Consider the following 6,657-nt stretch of genomic DNA (forward strand, 5'->3'; position numbering starts at 1 on the left):
ATGCTGAGTTCTGAGAATAAATAAGGTATGCGAGAACTATAAAACATTTTGCTAGGAAGTATCAAACTCCTTAGGTTTTAATGTTCAACTTTTGGTGTAGCAGAAAATCAAATTTTTTTAAAAAGTAATTAGTATTCTTCTTAACTGTTCAAACCTGAGTTCTTTAATAGAAGTAGAATTTCGGCTTAGCTGGAAATGGCCATTAAAATTTTAACGTAGCTGTCGTAATTACTGTTGGGTGAAGGAAAAGTCCCCTCCCCCCCTCCGAGAGATGGTTATGTAGTCACTTTTTTACCTCAAGTGCTCAGACTTGATGATTCTGTCTTATAATGACTTGATCATGAATATTTTGAAGGTGTTGAGTTGGGCCCCTACTAGGTTACTGGTAGACAGTCATTGTAGAACTTGTAACTGTGTTATGGATGTGTTATCTGAATGTATGGTCATTATTAAAAATGGATTTAATTACATTCTATCCATCCTCCATTTTGTCTTGGATGATAGGGAAATACGAAACTTGTCTGAAAAGAAGAATTATTCGATCATGAGGCTTATCTTGCATTTGGGTTCTGGTATTCTCATTCTAGACTTACGTCCCGATTGCCTTCTTGGACGAGATGCTTCGTTCGGTGCTCAATAAACTGAGCAACTACTAACAGATCAAGTGTAAAGGTTTCCAAGGACCTATTTGTATACTCCTAAAGGTAGTGGGTGGTCAAGGTTGTTTGGCATTTCCCAACTCCTTTCTGTGAGTTCTTGCCCAAGATAATCCTTTCATCCCCTTCCTGGTTGTAGGGTAGGCATGTCTGATGGTCTCACAATGCCAGAATAAAAGTGTTCTTCCATATCTTCTTCCGGTGCAGAAAAAACATCTTGGGTGCTCTGGCCAGAAGCTCTCGAAGTTCTTACGCTGTACTTATGTTGAGGCTAAGGCTTGCAAGGAGACATTCTTAAGGGTCAGATCTTTGTCTGACTTTTATGTCGAGGCCTCACATGGAACAGACATAACAGACCTGAGGATTCAAGCAACATCCTGTTCCGAGGGCCTGAGCTGCTGAGGAGGGGAAGACTGCTCAAATCTCCTCATGAGAAGGAACAATTCCCAAATGTCTGTCTGGCCGAGTGTGTCAAATCATCTCTGATAGTCCACAGTCGATGAAAGTACTTTACGAAGTCACAGGAGTCTCCGGCAGAAAAGTCTTCTCCTTGAACTTGCACAATTTCATCTTCTTCAGGGCAGGAGGAGCAGCATCAGAAGGGTCAGCAGTTGAGGGTTAGGTTAATAATGTCATAAAATCTTGAGTGGGAAGAGGAGCACATATGCGTGTCGGGACTCCCTCTCACTAGACATCGGAGTTAAGATTTTTGGGGCTGACAATGACGATCCTGCGGCAGGAAAGGTCACAGTATCCTCCTCAACATCAAACGAGAATGCATTAGCGTGTATCATGTCCTCAGCACCTCCAAAAGGGGAAGGGGAAGACAAGGCACTGGCATCAGCCAGAACTTTCTGGAGCTTCTCTGCAGAAGGAACACCAGTGATGCCTAAGGAAAGCCACAACTTCCGGACTGATGCCTAAGAAAAGCCACAACTTCTGTAGGTCGAATGTCATCGGCGGTAGGTACAGAAGAAGGTGAACTTGAAGGGAAAGGAGGCAGACAAGTATCAACTGCTTCCACTTCCCCTAGGGAATGCCCCGAGCACATGCTGGAATCCTCTCCCCCTTTTATAAATTCCTCCAGATGATCTAGCCCCAGAGGGATCCAGACATAACAGGTTAAGAAGAGGAAGGGGAGATAAAGGAACTAAAGATATTCTTCGGCATCATCTTATGCGTTGCATTGCAACATCTCAAGTCGAAGAATCCCTCATGGTCCCCTTCTTATCCAACTCTACCCTCTCCAGAGGAAGCCACAACCAGTACTTGTTGCAAGGGTATTATATGACTGCAAACAGTCATGGCCCCGGGTAAAAAAAAACAACATAAGAAGATGAGGATCCACAGAAGGTTTACCAGGACAAATACATGTCTGCACATGAAGTATCCACCACAAACACAAACTGCAAAGAAAAATAAGAGGAAGATTATCCACCAACAACAATTATGTGAGAATGGCTTGTCAAAATCAGCGTTTTCATAGCAATCTGTCCAGTGGGCAGGGCTTACCCTCCACCTACCAGTAACTGCTAATATCTCAAGGTTCAACGTCCATTTAAGGCTAAACTGAAAAATGTTATTTTCCTTAGTAAAATAAATTTTTGAATATACTTACCCGATGATCATATAGCTGCATCCCTGCTGCCCGACAGAAAAAAACCTACGGGAGGAATACGCCAGCGATCGCTATACAGGTGGGGGTGTACATCAACAGCGCCATCTGTCAAGTAGGTACTCAAGTACTCGATGTCAACAACGAACCAATTTTCTCCTCTGTCCCACTGGTTCTCTATTGGGGAGGAAGGGTGGGTCCTTTAATTTATGATCATCGGGTAAGTATATTCAAAAATTTATTTTACTAAGGAAAATAAAATTTTTCAATATCAAACTTACCCGATGATCATATAGCTGATTCACACCCAGGGGGGTGGGTAGAGACCAGCATAACAAGTTGACATTAAGAGCTAAGTATTCCGTATTTCATTTTAGCAGTTATTCAAAATAACAAGCATAAAATAAATAAGTACCTGGTAAGGAAGACGACTTGAACAATTACTCTGCCTTTTTTAAGTACGTCTTCCTTACTGAGCCTCGCGATCCTCATAGGATGCTGAGCGACTCCTAGGAGCTGAAGTATGAAGGGTTGCAACCCATACTAAAGGTCCTCATCAAAACCTTTAATCTAGGCGCTTCTCAAGAAATGATTTTGACCACCCGCCAAATCAAGTAGGATGCGAAAGGCTTCTTAGCCTTCCGGACAACCCAAAAATATTTCAAGAGAAAGATTAAAAAGGTTCTGGAATTAGGGAATTGTAGTGGTGGAGCCCCCACCACTACTGCACTCGTTGCTACGAATGGTCCCAGAGTGTAGCAGTTCTCGTAAAGAGACTGGACATTCTTAAGATAAAAGACGCGAACACTGATTTGCTTTTCCAATAGGTTGCGTCGAATATATTTTGCAGAGATCTATTTTGTTTAAAGGCCACGGAAGTTGTGACAGCTCTAACTTCGTGTGTCCTTACCTTCAGCCAAGCTTGGTCTTCCTCATTCAGAAGGGAATGAGCTTCTCGTATTAACAGTCTGATAAAAAAAAGGATAAAGAATTCTCTGACATAGGCAAAGATGAATTCTTAACTGAACACCATAAAGCTTCAGACGGGCCTCGTAAAGGTTTTAAAATAGAACTTAAGAGCTCTTACAGGACATAATACTCTTTCTAGTTCATTTCCAACCATACGATAAGTTTGGAATATCGAACGATATTGGTCAAGGCCGAGAAGGCAGCTCGTGTTTAGCTAGAAAACCAAGATGTAGAACATGTAGCCATTTCGGATGAGAATCCGATGTTCTTGCTGAAGGCATGAATCTCACTGACTCTTTTAGCTGTGGTTAAGCATATCAGGAAAAGAGTCTTAAAGGTGAGATCTTTCAGGGAGGCTGATTGAAGTGGTTCGAACCTGTCTAACATAAGGAATCTTAGAACCACGTCTAAATTCCAACCAGGTGTAACCAAACGACGCTCCTTCGTGGTCTCAAAAGACTTAAGGAGGTCCAGTAGATCTTTATTGTTGGAAAGATCTAAGCCTCTGTGACGGAAGACTGATGCCAACATGCTTCTGTAACCCTTGATAGTGGGAGCTGAAAGAGATCGCTCTTTCCTCAGATATAAGAGGAAGTCAGCTATTTGAGTTACAGAGGTACTGGTCGAGGATACGGATACTGACTTGCACCAGTTTCGGAAGATTTCCCACTTCGATTGGTAGACTCTAAGGGTGGATGTTCTCCTTGCTCTAGCAATCGCTCTGGTTGCCTCCTTCGAAAAACCTCTAGTTCTCGAGAGTCTTTCGATACTCTGAAGGCAGTGAGACGAAGAGCGTGGAGGCCTTGGAGTACCTTCTTTACGCGTGGCAGACGTAGCAGGTCCACCCTTAGGGGAAGAGTTCTGGGAACGTCTACTAGCCATCGAAGTACCTCGGTAAGTTATTCTCTCGCGGGCCAGAGGGAAGCAATTAGCGTCTACTTGTCCCTTCGTGAGAGGCGAACTTCTGCAGTACCTTGTTGACAATCTAGAACGGAGGGAATGCATATAGATCTAGATGAGACCAATCTAGTTGAAATGCATCTAAAAGAACTACTGCTGGGTCCGGGATAGGTGAGCAAAGTATTGAGAGCCTCTTGGACATCGAGGTTGCGAAGAGATCTATGGTTGGCTGGCCCCAGGTGACCCAAAGTCTCTTGCATACATCCTAGTGGAGGGTCCAATATGTTGGAATTATTGTCCCTTCCTACTGAGACAATCTGCTAAGACATTCAAGTTGCCTTGGAAGAAACTTGTTACTAGTGAAAAGTCTAGACCTGTTGAACAGGAGAGGAGGTCACTTGCGAACTCGTACCATGTCAGAGAGTAGGTCCCTCCTTGCTAGGAGATGTACATCAAAGCAGGGAGTTGACCGTGTTCACCTCCACTACTTTGCCTTGAAGGAGAGACCTGAAGCTTTTCCAGGTCAGACGTACTGCCAGAAGCTTCTTGCAGTTGAAATGCATTGTCCTTTGACTCGAGTTCCATAATCCCGAGCATTCCCTACCGCCTAAGGTCGCACCCCAGCCTACGTCCGATGCGTCTGAGAAGAGAACGTGGTTGGGAGTCTGAACAGTCAGGGGAAGACCCTATCAAAGGTTGATAAAGTCCTTTCATCCAGTCAGACCAGACTTATCTTCCGGAAACCGGGATCGAGACCGCTTCTAGCGTCTTGTCCTTTTCCAGTGAAGAGCTAGATGAAACCGAAGAGGACGGAGGTGTAGTCTTCCAAGTGACACCAATTGAACCACGGATGACAGTGTCCTAACCCGACTCATCCACAGCCTGACAGGGCCGTGTTCCTTCTTCAGCATCTTCTGGATGGATAGCAGGGCTGGGGGTTGATCGTCTTGTTCAGCCATGTCCTCATCAGAGGGTTCCTCATCCGAAACTGATGAGGAAACGGCAACGGAGTGGGCAACGTCTGACTCGCTGAATCCGGTCGCACTGGTGGATGCGTGACGGAGCCGGACACAAGATCATGGTACTGCTGCACAGTCTGTGAACTGTCAACCATGGGGAAGCGAGGAAGTACAGCGACAACCCGAAACTGTCTAGACTGTCTGGGTTGTGCAGACAACCCCTTATCAGGTTGCTGAGGTTGCCGCACTGCGTCACAACAAGCCACCTCTGCTGGTTGTTGAACGTCTTCCTAGTGACACACTGAACGTCCACAACCACCTCCGAGAGTCGTTTAATGTTAACGTGCGACTGGCAACCCACACTGGGTCGCACCGGAGGAGGAACCATCTCAACTGGCGGACGTGAGTAGGATATCTCAGCGTCAACAGGGCGTACAACCAACCGGTAGGAAGGTTGTTGGCAAGAAGGTTCTTCTCCGTAAAAAATCCTCTAGCAAGGACTAAGCTTGGACTGCATGTCTTGCAACAAAGCCCAAGGTCTATGGGAGCAGGTGTGGCAACAGACTGGGTTAGCGACTGAAGCGGAACCATTTACCCTCCCTGGAAGCATGTTATGCTTTAATTAAAGTCCATAGGAGGCTAAGCAGCTTAAGGCTCCTCTCCAAATGACAGAGTCCTCAAGGGAATATCAGAAGGAGGGAGAACAGCACTTTCTCATCTACAGGAACCATGTCCGAGAAAAGCTAGGTTATCTCAGTGAGGGTTTCACTGGTGCATAAGCAGCAGACCAGAAGGCAACGTTATGAAACTGCTTGACAGTCTGTGAACTGTCAAAAACTGAACTGTCAACCACAACAGGTGCGTGAGGACATACAGCACTGGTGTATTAGTAGCAGACCAGAAGGCAACGCCATGTAACTGTTTGACAGTCTGTGAGTTGGCAACAACCAAAGCTGTGTGGGGAAGCCTCAACTCCTGACTGACTAGTTTGCTGCGGGCGAGTGGCGGTAACCACAGTGTGTTGCGGAGGCTGACACACCGTGTCAAAACACGGCAGCTTGTGGTAGCTCACGCACGGCAACGGAGTGCTCCGTGTGTCTGTGGGAGTCAGCATACGTCTGGCAGGGTCGACTGCGCATGAGTGGAGGAGCTCTCACAACAAGAGTGTGGGAGCAGGCAGCCATGCCGGGCGCACAACCGTGGTAGGCTGTAGGCCAACGGGTGCATCGTCAACCTTCTCCGCAGTCGGAGTGGGAGCTGGCAACAACAAAAGCGGAGTGCTGGTGCGTGGGAGGGACTGCCGTGGGTTGCGAAGCATGCCGCATTGCGTCAAAACACGGCAGCTTGACAGCACCTTCCCACTGCTGATGCGGTAGCTCACGCATGTCAACGGAGGGTGCAACATGAACATGCGTCTGGCAGGGTCGACTGCACATCGGTGGTGGAGCTCTCACAGGTGGAGTGTGGGAGCTGGCAGCCGCAGTATCTGCTGAGCGCACAACCGTGGCAGGTTGTAGGTTAACAGGTGCAGTGTCAACCTTCTCAGCAGGATACTCCT

The sequence above is a fragment of the Palaemon carinicauda genome, chromosome 34 (assembly GCF_036898095.1).
Source record: "Palaemon carinicauda isolate YSFRI2023 chromosome 34, ASM3689809v2, whole genome shotgun sequence".
Classification (NCBI taxonomy): domain Eukaryota; kingdom Metazoa; phylum Arthropoda; class Malacostraca; order Decapoda; family Palaemonidae; genus Palaemon; species Palaemon carinicauda.